The sequence below is a fragment of the Lynx canadensis genome, chromosome C2 (genome assembly GCF_007474595.2).
Source record: "Lynx canadensis isolate LIC74 chromosome C2, mLynCan4.pri.v2, whole genome shotgun sequence".
Taxonomy (NCBI): domain Eukaryota; kingdom Metazoa; phylum Chordata; class Mammalia; order Carnivora; family Felidae; genus Lynx; species Lynx canadensis.
The window spans coordinates 96,700,452-96,717,166 of record NC_044311.2 but is presented as its reverse complement, the minus strand read 5'-3'; the positions used below and the strand labels follow the sequence as shown (position 1 = coordinate 96,717,166).

Below are 16,715 nucleotides of genomic sequence, written 5' to 3'. Positions count from 1 at the left end.
TGTTACTAGAATCCATTTATAAAGCAAGAAACATTCAGCCGCAGAAGTAGGTATTTGAAAAGGAGCGCTCTACAGGAACATGATTCCTTTTAAACACAAATTTCATGGGTGAGTAGGGAAAATGTGGAAACTATAGCTTCTTTGAGTATCAGATGAATATTAAAGTAGAAGAAACTCATTACACATATCAGTTACTCAAATTTCTTTGCCAGGAGTGATTACAAATGCTGCACTTACGCTTGCATTAGAAGATGAACAAAGTAACTTAAGGAAAGGGGGATAATATGCTAACAATTTAGAGGAAAAGATAAAATGTATATATAAAACAAAGCCAAGTACCATATGAGTGGTAATGTGGTAAAGTCAGAGACATAGGAGCAAGGAAGCTTGTGAAAATGACATATTGAAACAATGTGCAGTCACGAAAAAGCCATCCTCCTGTAATCAGGCAGGAGCAATTCTTGAATTATACATGTAACTAAAAGTTAGAGCCTGAAGTCTCACTTAACATACTCCTCTGAGATGCGGCTGCCATCTTACTGTGTTGGCCAAAGGAATAAGCTGGATACGACCTCCTCTTTGGCCTTTGAACCCTAAATTATCACATTCTCAAGGGGCTGTATGAGTTGCTGTCACTGTCTCAGGTAGTCAGACTTACACCAAAATAGTCCCTATGACATATCCAGACAGTAGCCAACATCACAAGGGAGTGTTAATTTGGGTCAGACTGCTCTAAATAACTCAAACACAGTAGCCGTTGTACAAAGAAATACCATGAGCTCACTTATACACCACCTAGTGGTGGATGTGTACCCAAGGTGATACATGTGTGGCATGGGTATCTACATCTGATTGAGGCTCCCAGTAGACCTAAATAGAAAGTACGTTACATTGGAATTTTTCTATATTTATTAAAAGTTCAGAATTACCCTGGAATCTAAGTGTGTGGGCTGGTTTCGAAAGGGGACAAAATATTCAGGCACCAGCATTTGCATTCATGACCAGCTAAGGGCATCCATTATTGCTGCTTCAGCAATATGTATACTCTGTGGGATGTCAAATGGCTGTTCTCGTGTACAGGTCATTGCCTTGCTAAATAAGAGCAAATGGAACTATCCTGATTCTGTTCACTGAGGCTGCAGTTACTCAACAAGTCAGCAGCTCCTCCAAAATTTCATATTCCCAGACCCTGATTCCAGCTGTTTGGATATTTATTTTTGCTAATCTGGGAAAACATCCAGACGCTGATTTAATCAGTCGATGGGAGGAATGAATCTGCTTTCTTCCCTTTACCTCACAGAAGAGCTTTATCATTTCTGGTACTTACAGAATAGTCCAGTAGACAGTTAGATACTGTCCAACCACAGCAGATGGTTTTGTTATCTGGCAGAAATGGGGGTATCGAGCAGAGGGAAGTTCAAAAATATCAGGCTACCTAGGGTGGGTAGCAAATAGCAACTGGGTGAATTCCAAGGGCTCAGAAATGGCACCCACAGACTCTAGCAGAGAAAAAAGAAGTGCATCTTTTCTCTCTTTGCACTCAAAACTCAGGTGGTATTCCCGGCATCTACTAAAGAACCCTCTCTGTATTCCATGAAAAGCCTGTAAAGATTTAGCCCTAAACCATGACATATCCTAAAAGCTACAAAATACATCAGTGCAGCCAATATATATATATTTTTTCTGTGTTCCATTAGTGTTCTTTAAAAAATGTGGGAAAAAAATTGCCTGTACCTTATGGATGAATTCTTTAGTCAATAAGACAATATTAGAGATAAGTCCATATATTAAAAGAGGACAGGGGGCACGTGGGTGGCTCAGTATTAAGTGTCTGACTTCAGCTCAGGTCATGATCTCACGGTTCATGGGTTACTGCCCCGTGTTGGTCTCTGTTCTGACAGCTCGGAGCCTGGAGTCTGCTTCAGATTCTGTGTCTCCCTGTCTCTCTGCCCCTCCCCTGCTCACATTCCATCTCTCTCTCTCAAAATAAATAAGCATAAAAAGAAAGATCACAGGATTTAAATTTTTTTTTTTTTTTTTTTTTTTTTTAGTAATCTCTATGCCCAATGTGGGGCTTGAACTCATGACCCTGAGATCAAGAGTTACATGCTCTTACAACTGAGCCAGCCAGGTGCCCCAAAAGAGGAATTTTAAATGAGAGAGAAATAAACTATAAGTTAAAAGAACATAGAAGTATAAAGAGTTCAGAGACCAATCTTATGTCTGTTTAGGAATAATACAAATTAACATTTATTGAAAGACTATAACATATAAAGACACTGTGCTAGGCATGATCAGAGGTGAGGAGAGGATAAAACAATGACAATTATGACCTAGATCAGCCAGTTTTTATTATTTCAACAAAAGTGTCAGTAAAAGGTTACTGAAAAAATAATAATCTTAACACTAACATTTTTTAAATGGTTTACTGTTCATCTCATTTCTTCATTCCATTTTGAGAATTAGAAATGTGTAGAAATAAATATGGTGCTTGTAAGAATCCCTTAAACTTAAAGATTCCATGCCCATATTACTAGCCTAAATTCTATTTTTTTTAGTTGCTTAAGGCATATAGTGTTCTTTGCGTGTAGAGAAGGAGGTAGATTCTAATAGAAACCAACTAGGGTGAACTAAAGCATGCCTTGAATACAATGGAAATAATAAAAGTTGTTTCCTGCCACTGCTCAAGGGCCCAGAAGATAGAATATTTAGAGAAAGAATAGGATTGACAGGAGGTTTTCAGAATTTCTTTCTTTGAATTGCCCTTGTTCAAAGCTTACCATGAACAATTATGAACTGAATATGGAGTATTCACATTATTTCCTTCTAAACAAACAGAGTTACCATTGTGAATTAATTAATACATTCATGCCAATTATAATTTTTCAAAAATTACATATAATGGTAGGAAATACAATAATTATCAAAAATGTTAAATATAACTAGGAGAAACAGAATACTTCCTGCCATTGTAAGTAGGCTTAAAAATTCCAGAGAGGTAAATAGGTATGCAGCATTTGGGGGAGGAAGGAAATACAAAGCCTGGAGTTGATGAATATGAGTTAGGTCTCCATTTTATCTTTCCTTGACCTCTGTTTGAGGGACAAAGGAACATTAAATAATGAAAAAAGACATAAGCAAGCAGAAAAGTGAAGAGAAATAATAAAAATAATAAAGATAATTAATAATAATAATATGAAGTAGTATAACATTATACAATTTATGAAACTCTGATATATGTCTTGCCTTATTTGATCTACACCTATCCCAATGTGATGGCTTGGACAAGTTTTATTACTACCACCCCCCCCCCACCCATATATTGGTTGAATAACTGAGACTCAGTAAGGTTCATTCTTTTGGCCAAGGTCACAAAGCTAGAAAGTACCAAGTTAATAACCAGTTCATCTGATCAAGAAGATCTAGGAAGATCTTGGTATTTCAAGACTAGATTAACTACTGCTGAGATACGAGATGCTAGTATATTGATTGAATTAAACAGCTGCAAAGATGACCAGGGCACAACTACAAATAGGAAAGTCTGGATAGGTGGGTACTTGTGTTCAGTACAGTGATGGAAATGTCACTGATTATGTTGAGATCCCGGAAGTCTGGTTTACCAAAGTTTGTTGTCTCTGCATTACTCAGTTCAGTTTTTTAGCTCAATTATTACATGGTTAAAAATTTGGCTTTTTGGGGGTGCCTGGGTAGCTCAGTTGGTTTAGCATCTGACTCTTGATTTCTGCTCAGGTCATGGTCCCAGGGTCGTGGGATTGAGCTCTGCTGGCCATGGAGCCTGCTTAAGATTTTCTTGCCCTCTCCCTCTGCCCCTCTTTCCCCTGCTTATTCTCTCTTTCTCTCTCTAAAACTAATAATTAATAAAAATAATAATAATAATAATAATAATAATAAAGAATTTGGCTTTCTGGTTTTGAGGTATTTTTAAAAATAATGCATCTAAAGGATAGAAAAATGCTGACTTGAAGGGGCACATGCACCCCAATGTTTATAGCAGTGCTATCAACAATAGCCAAATTACTCTGCTCCTCCCTGTTTGACAGACAGCCGTATCTTCTGGTGCGGTGCCAACCGCGTCCTCAAGACATGGTGGTGAAGGCTTGAGTCAATGGATTTGGCTGTATTGGGAGCCTAGTCACCAAGACTGCTTTTAATTCTGGCAAAGTGGACATTGTTGCCATCAATGACCCCATCATTGATCTCAACTACATGGTTTCCATGTTCCAGTGTGATTTCACCCCCAGCAAATTCCATGGCACAATCAAGGCTGAGAACAGGAAACTTCTCATCAATGGAAAGCCCTTCACTATCTTCTAGGAGCGAGATCCTGCCAATATTAAATGGAGTGATGCTGGTGCTGAGTATGTTGTGGAGTCCACTGGGGTCATCACCACCATGGGCAAGGCTGGAGCTCACTTGAAGGATGCAGCCAAGAGGGTCATCATCTCTGCCCCTTCTGCTGATGCCCCCATGTTTCTAATGGGTGTGAACCAGGAGAAGTGTGACAACTCCCTCAGGATTGCCAGCAATGCCTCCTGCACCACCAACTGCCTGGCCCCTCTGGCCATGGTCATCCATGACAACTTTGGCATCGTGGAGGGATTCATGACCACAGTCCATGACATCATCACCACCAGAAGACTGTGAATGGCCCCTTTGGGAAGCTGTGGCATGAGGACTCAGAGGCTGCCCAGAACATCATCCCTGTTTCTACTGGCGCTTCCAAGGCTGTGGGCAAGGTCATCCTTGTGCTGAATGGGAAGCTCACAGACATGGCCTTCTGTGTCCCCACACCCAACATATCTGTCATGGAACTGACCTGCTGCCTGGAGAAAGCTGCCAAATATGATGACATCAAGAAGGTAGTGAAGCAGGCATCATAGGGTCCCCTCAAGGGCATCTTGGGCTATGTGACACCCCCACTCTTCCACCTTCAACATGGGCTAGCATTGCTCTCAATGACCACTTCATCAAGCTCATTTCCTGGTATGACAATGAATTTGGCTACAGCAACCAGGTGGTGAACTTTATGGTCCACATGGCTTCCAAGGAGTAAGAGCCCCCTGGTCCACCAGCCCCAGCAAGAGCAAGAGGAAGAGAGAGGCCTTTATCTGCTGGGGACTCCTTGCCCCAACTCATTCCCCAATACATTCTCCTGACCTCCAGTTTCCATCCCAGAGACCCTTGAACAAGGGAAGGGCCTTGAGGAGCCCTACCTTACCATGTGCCATCAATAAAGTGTACTGTATCCAGCCAAAAAAAAAAAAATAGCCAAATTATGGAATGAGCCCAAATGTACATCGGCTGATGAGTGGACAAAGAAGACGTGATATACATATGTGTGTGTGTGTATGCATATATATATGCATATATAATACACTAGAAAATATTATACTAAGTAAGTCAGTCAGATAAAGACAAATATATGATTACACTCATACGTGGAATTTAAGAAATAAAACAGATGAACATAGGGGAAGGGAAGGAAAAATAAGATAAAAAACAGAAGGAGACAAACCGTAAGAGACCCTTAAATATAGAGAACAAATTCAGGGTTGCTGGAGGGGAGATGGGGGTGGGCTAAATGGGAGAGGGTCATTAGGAAGGGCACTTGTTGGGATTGAGCACTGGGTATTATAAGTAAATGTTGAATCACTGGGCTCTACTCCTGAAACCAATACTATACTGTATGTTAACTAACTTGAATTTAAATACATAATTAAAAAAAATTAATGTTTATTTATTTTTGAGAGAGAGAGGGAGACACAGAGTGTGAGCAGGGGAAGAGCAGAAAGACAGAGAGACACAGAATCTGAAGCAGGCTCCAGGCTCTGAGCTGTCAGCACAGAGTCTGATGCAGGGCTTGATCCCACGAACTGCGAGATCATGACCTGAGCCGAAGTCGGACGCCCAACCGACCAAGCCACCCAGGTGCCCCATGTATATATTTGTTTTTAAAAAAGAGAGAAAACCAATATACATTTAAAAGCAAGTTGACTTTGTCACAACTAGCATAAACTTCAAGCCAGCGAGTCCATTTTATTTTCTTGTTCATGGTAGCATATTTCAATGGATGTGGATAATATTCTACACAATTTCATTATATATAATATATATATATAATATATATCCATTATATATATGTATATGCACATATATATCCATTATATATATAATTATATATATACACACACATTGTGTATATATACACACACATATATATATATAAAATAGATATATTTGCCATTAATGCAGTTATGGGATATTTTGACCATGTTGACGATCCATTAAAAGTGCTATAAGGATATAATGAAAAAAATGCTGGTAATATTTATATCTGTAATTACAAAAGCATGAACACTTTTACAGTGGAATGTAGAGACATCTTCACAGGCCTCATTTACCGCCTGTATTGCAGATAAATTTGACCAATCTCCCTCAATTTGGCCAATGCAAAATGGGGTCTCTCTTCACTCTCCCTTCTCTTAAAACTCAAGAGGGGGGCAGGTGGTGGTGGTGAGAAGGAATGCTCTTTCCCTGCTTCCACAAATAAATCCTGAATGGGGTGAGTCTCATTAATCTTGAGCTAAATGTGAAGTTAGACACGGAGGCATCTCGGGTCCCCACTGTTTGTTCAAAGCCCTAGGCATGTTATGGAGAAAATGTCAAAGATTTCTGCTTAGGCTTCTGCACCCTGCCATGATGTTTTATTCAAACTTCCATGTCCTAAGGAAATAAACACTGGCTATCAAAATCCTCCACCTGACTTCCAGTCTCACACATAAACATGCACAACACCTCTGTTTAGGAGCACAGATCAATCCTCCCTCCCCAAGAGCAGTCTCCAGGGAACGTGCTGTGAGGCTGGAGCTCTCAGGCCAGGGATTTCTGAGGCAGCACGGCCATCTGTGACTCTGTTCGTCTCCCTCTCACAACGCGCGTGCTTATACAACACAGTGTGTCTGCTGACCCTGTCTTCCAACAAGGGGTGCTTTTAATCATGAGTTAAACTCTGAGTTCTTATCAAGAAAAAATGCTGGGCAAAGAGGGCAAGGCTGGGAAGAAAAGACTATACACATCACTTACAATGGGTACAAATCAGCCACAGTCAGTGAGGGGGGCAGGAGGAATCTCTCCTATTTGGCTCTGCATCAGCTCTGAATTTCATATTGCCCGGGGAGCCAGCAGGGCTAGCATCTTACCCATAGAGCCTGGGTCAGGCAACACTATGAAGTGGTCACGGTGGCCGTGCAGTTGGAGGCACACTGGCCTGGTCAGTCCTCTTGTCCACCACCGTTCAATTGTCTGGAGGCAGCTGACTTTATGGCTGTTTTGTTCTTAACAAACCATAGGCCACACGAGGCAGAGACTCGTGCTGCAGCAGTGAGTGGGATTCTTGGGTTTTTATCAGCTCCAAACAGCTCCAGATGGACTGAGAATCAGGCCTGTTGGCCATCAGAAGTATTCTTGATTCTCAGTCCACATTGCCCCTTTTTTATTCCACGGGGAAAGGGAAAGTGCACCCTCTGTTACTCTACCTGTCCTCCCTTTGGCTTCAGGCAAGTCACTTAACCTCATTTGGCAATGATTCGGGCCTAAGAGACTGTCCTTAAGGATCCCTGATTTCCACGAGTCAGACTCACTCACACCTGTCACACTGGCCTGAAAACACAGTGCCTACCCTGATGTGGCTTCTCACTAAGTGTATGCTAAGGGAGTGAATGCATAACTTAACTGAATCTTCAATATCATGCGTAAAATTACATGGAAACAATTAATACTCAGAGCCACTTGTGATTACTTTGCTTTCTTTGCCTTTTGCTAATGCTTTTTTCCATTAATTATACCTTCATCACATTTCTCTTGATGGTAAAATAGCCCAAGCAGCTGAAGCCAAAACTGAAAATTTTTAGCTTCCTTCCTCTAATGCTTAGAGGTTATATGAGAGAAGGTAATGTCAGCCTCTTTCCATGTCCTGTAAATTGAATGTATCCCCAGAGTAGCTGAGCTTCAAAATCTCCAATATATTTAACCTATATGTGTGCATACATACACATATAGTGTATATAGTATATATATATGTATAGTGTGTATATATATATATAGTATATAGTACATAACATGTGGATACACATATATGTGTTAGTAGAAATATAAAAGAGTGTAAAGATTATAAAACATCTCCCTCTGTTAACTTTTCATGAAGCACCAGAACATATCAGGCTTTCCCTTATGCTGGCCCCTCTGATAGTTTTGAGAGTCAGATCAGGTTTCAGCTATAAGCCAGCTGGTGCCATTCATTTAAAGGAAAACAGCTATGTAAGTGAGCAAGATTCTAATCACTAAATCTAATTACAAAGTAGAGTAAATTATTACAAATGTTTCTGGAGTGTCTTAAAACACTGTAAAAAAGAAAAATTATCAGCCCAACAGAAATCTGCTATGCTGGTAGTTGATAGCATCGTTAGGGATTAGGACATTCATGTGTATAACTGTTACATACTCTGTTTCTGACACCTGAATCTAGTATTCACACATTAAAAACTTTATAACCTTCCTCCGTCACTCAATCAGATGCTAAACTGTTCGACTCAAAGTAAACCTTGGTTTATGGATCCTAATGAGAGTAATAGGAACATTTCACTTATACTAGAATGAAGGGAACTTCAAACTGCTTCATTAAAATGGTAGCAATTAGTCAAGGGAAGGAAAAAGCGGCAGGGAAATGAAGAGATACTTTACACGGATGTGTGTATTTCCCCGTGCAGATTGACCCTCTTCTATTTAACAACCTTTATTAAAATATTTGAAATGCCACATTCTCTATATCACAATGTAAAACTAAAAGACAAACACATCAACATTTACTCCTTGGCTTCCAAACTAGCCGTCTGCTCAGACATGTCTTACGTCAGTTGTATTTGCATGTTGTCAGGGCATCATGGATCTCATCCTTTACTCCATCTGCTTCCTGGAGGCATGAATGTGTGTGCTCATAGCATTCAGAGCTCTTTAGAATGGGATTCCCTAATCATTGTCTAGTACGTCATTGGAGGTTGTGGAGGAGGCTATTAATGCTCAGCAAGTGTCTGTGTTTCTCCACATTTTCCAAGCTCCCGTGGTTAGTTTAGGACCATAAAACTAGGTTTGGCCCAATAAAATGTTGAGGAAAGTGAGGTAAGCCACATCTAGGCCTGGCCGTCAAGAAATGTTTGCATGTTGCTCCAGCTCTTTCCTGTTTCGTGATGGCAACTGTGGTGATATGTGTCCAGATGGCATAGCTGCTATGTAGCAGGGGCTATGAACTGGGCTTCATAAGGAAGAAATAAGCCACAAGAGTCCTCAATATCTAAAGCAGCTAGCATTGATTACTCTGATCAAAACATCATTAAGAAGAGTAAACAATATGACCTTTATTTAGAAGTGTACTGTCCTGAAGTTGGAAAGGGGATGATGTTCTCTCGAGGTCTTTCACATTTTGTGAATTATGGCTATTGAATGAACATCCTCTCCTTTTCCATTCAGTGAAGACTTTGATTGTCAATGTCTAATGACTACACAATTAATCTTGCAGTCTACTCATCCATTTGTTTTTTTTTAAATTTTCTGACCAGCTGTAGCCTTCCATGTCTGACACTGGCCCTCATCTATAAGACACATATAAGTCTCTCTTCTGCTCTGTGGTACTAAAGCCATACTGCAGGGTCAGAAATGGATGCTGGCCTAATTCTGTACCTTGTTTTTGTCTTTGCCACCTTTCAGAAAGTTTCCTACCTGCACACCTACTTCTGATTGTAAGCCTTTAGTGTTAAGAACCTGGAGGTACCTGCTTCCAGACCCCTGACCCATAAATCATATATCCTAGAAATGTGGCACTCTCAAGTTTGAATTTTATAATCTTATATATAAGATTCACCGTGTGAAGAGCAAATGCTCTGTAAAATCTAAGCAAATACAGTGTAAGGAATATTATTTGAATTAGCAAAATGGCATTTCCCATCAAGAGAGTCACAACCTCTATTCACAACTATAGAGATAATGGAACAGTATAAGATATTTCTAGAAATTGCCTGAGGAAATATTGTACTAAAAATGCTTATTTTGTACTCCAGGTACTATAACCAAATTTCTCTCCATTTGCATATGCTTGCTAGTAAATAGCACAGCTGCCTGGAAATACATGAGTCTTAGGTTATATTTTTGGCTTTCCCTCTGTCTTGGTATCTTTTATACCTGCAGGGTTTTTTTTTTCTTTCCCCCTCCCCCCAGCTAGAGGAGGAGGACAATGCCTCAAGAATTATTTAAGGAAACTGTGTTACATAATCAATGCAAGGACTCAGAGCCCTCTGTTTTATTCCCTTACTTAAATACAAAATCATACTTTATCAGGACAAATAAGGTTTCTAACAAGGGTGGGGTCTGTCCTTAGCTTTCCCATAGTGAAAGGGTTCTATATTTAGCATTATGCAGGCCTCATTATTATACAATCATTCCTTCATAAGAAAAACATAAAGGAATTTCACTGAAAATATTTCCAGTACATGAGTTATTTTTAAGGCCAACCAGGGAGAATTTCAGGATAATAGTGAGGGGAACATACTGAAAATGTGTGACTCTGAATAGAGAATAAGATCTGACCCACATAAGTAAACAGAGTTATCTAAAAGCAGCCCATTCACTAAATATAAGGCTTCAAGGGGACCTAGATTTTGAGCTCCCTACTTCCTCTCATTCCCAGTAGGGCTCCCTCGGGCCACAAAAATCTCTCTATACCTCGGTGTATTCATCTCTAAAAATAACAGATGCCAATTTTCTAGATTCCAGGATAAATGTAAGGATTAACTTAATCATTTAGGGTAAGTATATTGGGTATATATGCTTAGGATATTTTCTTTTAAGTAATTTTTTTCAGACAGCAAAAAAGGAAGATAAAATTGACTCAGGACTATATGGTAACAGGACTGATTTTCATGTGAGGCTCTAGAAAATGTCCCATGATTTTGTAATTATATGTGGTCTAGCACATGTTGTAACACTAACTGGAGACTTAAGGATTAATCTTGTATATAGGTCAATAGTATCTTATATAAAAAGATTCTGCCCAACTTCCATGGTTTAAGCTTATTCTATGGGAGATACAGCTTTAGAAATCAATAAGGAGGGCTGCTCCTTGAGTTCAGTAACACAGCTCTATAGCTAATGCTTCTCAGTACCCATGAATATAAAGGTCAAGGGTCTAATGTCAAAGATGTCAGAGTGACAAATGCTCTGATGAAACGAATAAGTCAGAAATGTCTGAAGACATATAAGAGTAAGAACCATCTCTTTCAATACATATATATATATATATATATATACGTATATATATATACATATATATATATATATATATATATATATATATAAAATATACATATATTTTATAATTTAGTGATTAGACACTGGGTTTTGAACCCTGGCCAGTATCCAATCCCAGTTCCTCAATTTACTAGCTGTTAAATCTTGGGAAAAACTTTGACTCAGTTTTCTCATCTTCAGAATGAGACATTTAACCTATTTCATAAGACTGTCAAGTATTAAACAACATAATTAATGTTTGTGAAATATTTAACTAGATCCCTGGAATATATAGTATATGCTTATAATAAATGTTGTTGATCATTGAACATGTTAGTGCCACCTGACTGGAATGTTGGGGACAGTGGTTTAAAATATTTTTTGGAATACAAGAGGGAATAAGTGAATGAATGAATGAATGAATGAGAGGAAGACAGAAGATTTCTCTCTGGAAATATATTTTTAGGAGGTAATGATGATCAGTAACTTCTATCTACTTTAATCTGTGATTTCTCTGAAGAGTAGACTAAAGCATCTCGATGGTATTTATTTCTTCAATAGTGTGATAACACTAAACGCTTTCTATTTCTAATGTGTTTGCTCTCAGATGAGTTAAAGGCCAGCTCCCCTTCTGAGATGTATACTACAATTGCTCAGCACTGCTAATTTTAATTGAAGGCAATTCATTTGGTAGGTCTAAAGTAAGATACAGAAGTGTAAGTCACAAAGGCAAGGGAGGGGAGGGCACCAGAACAGAACTTTTACACAAATGCTTTTCATTTTCCCCATAAGACTAATGATCGAGATCTTCCCTTATATTGGGTTAGAGTTATAGTTGATTGGAAAAACCATAATTGAATAATTTCTCTTCTATGCAATTAAAATACCAACCTTAAGGCAGCATTAGAATATTTCACATATTACTTCAGGTTTTCATGCAAGAGTGGAAAAAAAAGTTTAATTTGATGCAGTTCCAAGGTCTTTATTTCCTGTCAGGGTATGAAATGGCCTATATTTAAATGTATAGAGGTGCCTTCAGAGAACCAGTTGTAGAGAATTAGAAGGCTGTAACTGGAAGCATCTTTTGGGGTTGAGCAATGTAAGCTATTGTGAAAACTGAACAATACATGTTGAAATAATTAAATCTTTTGGAAATGATTGAACTGGATGTTTTCAAATAAGCAAATCTACATTTGTCACTCTGAATCCTTTTTATGGAAAGATGGTATTTCTTCCTCCTGTTTAGGTAATTAAAAAGAGTCACCTGATGATCATTCATTATCAAACATTTCCGCACATGGAAAAAATGTTTTGAGGATGAGACCTTGCTTGTGAAATTTCACTCTTCAAACAAAGTCTTTCTCCAGAAACTATTATTCACAATTGGAGAATGGGATTAAGAGCATTACTTCATGCCTAAGTAATGTGTTCACAGCACAGAGCATCTCTTCCTTGGTGGCTAGGTTCCAGTGTCTGCATTTTATGTAGATGCCATGCACCATCCTGAAAAGCTGGACAGTTTCCAGTAGCATTAGAGTTTGGAGGAAGAGCTGTTGCTCCTTAGAACTTTACTTCTTTTATGAATATTACTGTCTCAATTTATTTTAACGCAATGAGTGGGAGAGAAGGTGGGAATAAAATGCATTCATAGCAGCCTCTATCTAACAGTCCTGATGGTATGGGCATCACAAAAAGAGGCACAAGAAAACCTTTGAGAGTTTGGAGCCTGCTGCATGAGAGAGATAAAAGTAGAAACAGCAAATTGGCTGCATTACGAATGGCAGGTGCATTTGTTCACTGGAGGCAAGTTGGCAATTTAGTTTTCAATGACCAGCTTGTCTCTGTAAGGTTCACCTTTCAAAGTCCTGCCTTTTGCCCTCAATGTACATCACCAAAGCTCTGCCTCATCTTGAGTCCCTATGCTCCAGGTAATAGTAACTCTTTACCCTGCTTCTTTTTGGAAAAAAAATTGTCCTGGTGCCCTTCTCTGCTCATTGGGAGTGGAATTAAAAAGAAGGAAATGGAAATTGCTGAAATTAGTGCAGTGGAACAACATACCCAAAGAGAAAGCAAATGTGTGTTGGGTATGGATGGTTTTGTCTTACCTTTGGAAACTCAAACTGAGGGGAGGGGAACTCTGGCAAAACACTGTCATTCTGACCTCACTGTAGCATTTCTACAAATAGCACAGAATTCAAAGCCTTTTTCTTGCTGCCAGGATGGGACTTAAGAGATGCAGATCAGAGAAGAAGAATTCAGAAGAGAGAGGTTGATGAGAGCAATTTGTCTTCCAACTCTCTGCTTCAGATAAGCAAGGAGAAATGACTGCTTCCTGGGTGCAGCTCATCTGGACAAAAATCCATCCATTCATTTCCCCTTCACATTAAAGCACACATAACCTTGAAATGTACATGACATACATGCCAACACTTGTTTATTTTTGTATCCACTGTTCTTATTATATTGATTGGTCCTTTGAAGACCTGTGTTTCCATCGTTATTACTATCTTAGCAATTCCTCAAAAGGCCATGAAAGCACTCAAATCAGCTATTATTATTATTATTAATAACATAATAATAATAATACTCTTTTGAACACTTATGGTACAGATGGAGAAGATCATAGTAGGATCTCCCATGAGATCATTTTGGAGACTCTAAAGTGTCTGGAGTAAAGTAGGTCACATGGTGTGTGTGTGTGTGTGTGTGTGTGTGTGTGTGTGTATGTATGTCTTTTGACATTTCAATGAATTTATTCAGTTTCTAGCACTGTCCTATTCAGATCATAGCAAAAGAGATGTCAGTTCTATTTTTAATTATTTGAGGAACTTTCTATACTCTTTTCCATTATGACTGTACCATTTATAATCTCACTAACGGTGCACATGAGTTTCTTTTTCCCCATATCAGGGTCAGAACTTGTTATTTCTTGTCTTTTTGATGTTCACATGGTATTTAAGGCCTTTGCTACTCAACAAAGTGGTAAACTGATCCTAAAAAAATAATCAAAGGTAGAGCATATAACAATAAGAGATTTTTTAATTACACAGTTGCCTGGCAATAAACATCAATGTATCAAACATGCTTGTCCTAGGTTTAGCTGCAAATGGATGAAACACCTCTATCTCCAATTTGTCTCTTTTTTTTGTGAAATCAAGGTCCTCAGAGTTTCACTCAGCATAATATACTCTAGATCTATCCATGTTGTTTCAGATGGCACAGTCTCACCCTTTTCATGGTTGTGTAATAATCCATTGTGTGTGAATCACATTTTCCTTATTGATTAATCTATTGATGGGCACATAGGTTGCCTTCGTGTCTTGGCTATTGTAAATAATGCTGCAAAGAGCATAGGAGTGTATATATCTTTTTGAGTTAGTGTTTTCCCTGGATAAATACCCGATGGTGGAATTATTGGATCATATGGTATTTCTAAGTTTTTGAGGAACTTGTATATTGTTTTCTACAGTGGCTGTACTAATCACATCCTCACCAATAGTGCACAAGGCGTCATTTTTCTCCACATCTTTGCCAATACTTTTTGTTTCTTGTCTTCTTGATTCTAGCCATTCTGACAGATTTGAGGTGATATCTACTGTGGTTTTTATTTGTATTTCCCTTATTATGAGTGATGTCGAACATCTTTTCATGTGTCTCTTGGCCATCAGTAGGTCTTCTTTGGAAAAATGTCTATTCAAGTCCTCTGTGCATTTTTTAAGCAAATTGTTTGCTTTTTTGGTGTTGAGGTACATAATCCTGTAGTTATTTTGGATATTAACCCCTTATCAGATATATCATTTGCAAATAACTTCTCCCATTCAGTAGGTTGCCTTTTTTGTTTTGTTGATGATTTCCTTCGCTGTGCAAAAGCTTTTAATTTTGATGTAGTCCCAATAGTTTGTTATTGTCTTTGTTTCTTTTGCCTTAGGAGAGAAATCTGAAAAATATTGTTATGACTGATCTCAGAGAAATTACTGCTTGTGTTTTCTTCTAGGATTTTTACGGTTTCAGGTCTCATTAGGATCACCTGTTCTTATGTTCCTGCTATGAGAAAATGTTAAGTAATATGAACAATATCTAACATTTATCAAGCACTTACTAAGTATTTTGCACATATTAATTCATTGAATCCTCTTTACCCTTCTAGGAGATAAGTACCATTAATATTTCCATTTTATAGATGAGGAAACTGTGTTACATAGTTAACCTGGGTTAGACTCCTAGGTCTGCTAATTTCTATTTTAAGACTCTGTACTCTTAACCCCTACTCTTTATTCTCTATAGGCATTTGGCAGTCTATTAATAAACTTTGAGTCAATTGACCTGACAATATGTTCCTTTCTCTCTTATCCAGTCTGTCTGTCTCTCAGAGATGAATGCTTGTTACCAAAGGATGATCTTATAGAACAAGGAAGGTAATCCTTCTGTTAGTGTTACAGAAATAGCTATGTTCCCCTGCTAGAAGCTCCAGGAGGGTAATGATCCAATGTCTCAGTCTATTCCTTATATGTTTGGAAATTTTATACCTTTATAAACATCTTTCTAGTGCATGGCTTCTCAATATTGGCACTACTGATATTATGGGCTGGATAAATCTTTTTTTATGAGAATTGTCTTATGTATATATAGAATATTAAGCAACACCCCTAGCCACTAGCCACCACATACCAGTAGCTCTTCCTTCCCCCATCCTATGGCCAGTTGTAACAATCAAAAATATCTTCAGATGTTGCCAAATATCCCTTGGGGGCAAAACCACCTTTGGTTGAGAATAACTGCTGTAGACGGTTGTGTTGGATAGACTAAAAAAGGACAATGACTTACCATGTTACTGGTAAATATAGATGGCATGACCCATTTTTCTCAAAGACAATGGCAGCTTCCCCAATAGAGACTTTGACCATGAAATCAAATTACTCTTGTGTCTCTAGTCTGAGAGTAAAATTAACTATGGGATCGGGTTTTTTTTTTTTTTTTTTTTAACGTTGATTTATTTTTGGGACAGAGAGAGACAGAGCATGAACGGGGGAGGGGCAGAGAGAGAGGGAGACACAGAATCGGAAACAGGCTCCAGGCTCCGAGCCATCAGCCCAGAGCCCGACGCGGGGCTCGAACTCCCGGACCGCGAGATCGTGACCTGGCTGAAGTCGGACGCTTAACCGACTGCGCCACCCAGGCGCCCCGGGTTCGGGTTCTTAAACAGCTCCATAAGGCAGATTAATTTCATTCCTTGGGATGTTGCTCCAGTTAATTAAAAAATGATAAGGGGGGGCGCCTGGGTGGCGCAGTCGGTTAAGCGTCCGACTTCAGCCAGGTCACGATCTCGCGGTCCGGGAGTTCGAGCCCCGCGTCGGGCTCTG

General features: G+C 38.9%; 1 protein-coding gene and 1 pseudogene across 2 annotated transcripts in view; one reads left to right on the top strand and one right to left on the bottom strand.

The window, feature by feature from the left end:
• Window positions 1-16,715, bottom strand: part of LOC115523726 (limbic system associated membrane protein) — a 649,474-nt gene that overhangs the window by 239,668 nt on the left and 393,091 nt on the right. The gene's annotated exons all lie outside the window — the stretch shown is intronic.
• Window positions 4,228-5,144, top strand: LOC115523727 (annotated as a pseudogene).